Source organism: Cyprinodon variegatus, unplaced genomic scaffold, assembly GCF_000732505.1.
Source record: "Cyprinodon variegatus isolate N-32 unplaced genomic scaffold, C_variegatus-1.0 Scaffold472, whole genome shotgun sequence".
NCBI lineage: Eukaryota > Metazoa > Chordata > Actinopteri > Cyprinodontiformes > Cyprinodontidae > Cyprinodon > Cyprinodon variegatus.
The window spans coordinates 92,880-93,682 of NW_015150925.1; positions in this window are offsets into that span (position 1 = coordinate 92,880).

The following is an 803-nucleotide window of genomic DNA, read 5'->3' on the forward strand; positions in this document are numbered from 1 at the left end:
AAACAGAACCAGAACCGCCGGGTGGGTTTGGACCTAACATTCTGGTTCTGTTCATCTTCACTCATTAATTTCTCTTTAGTTAATTATCTCTCATTTAAATAGAAATATTTTCATTCATCTTTAATTTATTGACAGATTGTTGGAAACTAAACATTAAATCACAGCCAGCAGGGGGCGCCGCTCTGCTCTGCCATCAGATCCTGGTCTGCTGTGAGTCCTGGTGCACAGAACTACCGATGAAAATGACACTCCTTAGCTAACTCGGGTATATTTACATTGTTTTAATGTTGATTAATGTAAACTGTCCCCTTTTAAATAAACAATAAATAAATAAATGGATCAGATTAAACTGAGTTTAAAAGTTACTTTACAATAAATTAATTTAATCAAACAGGATTCCAGCAAAAACTCAGAAATTCTGTTATAAATGAACTCATAGAACAGAACCGGTTCTGCTCTTCAGGTTTCCTCCTGGTTCTGTTCCTCCTGCAGGATCTGAAGAGGAGCTGCATGGATTAGAAACGGGTCACGGTTCAAGTTCTGGGACCAAAAATTCAGAACCAGAACCTGTGGTTCTGCTCAGAACCAGTATTCAGGCTTTAGTTCAGGAGATGCCCGGTCCAGCTCCTCCAGGGCTCGGTATGATGATGATGATGATGATGATGATGATGATGATGATGATGATGATGATGATGATGGTGATGATGGTGATGATGATGATGATGATAATGGTGATGATGGTGATGGTGATGATGATGATGATGGGTCAGAACCAGAACTTCCAGGATCCATCCCAGAGTTCC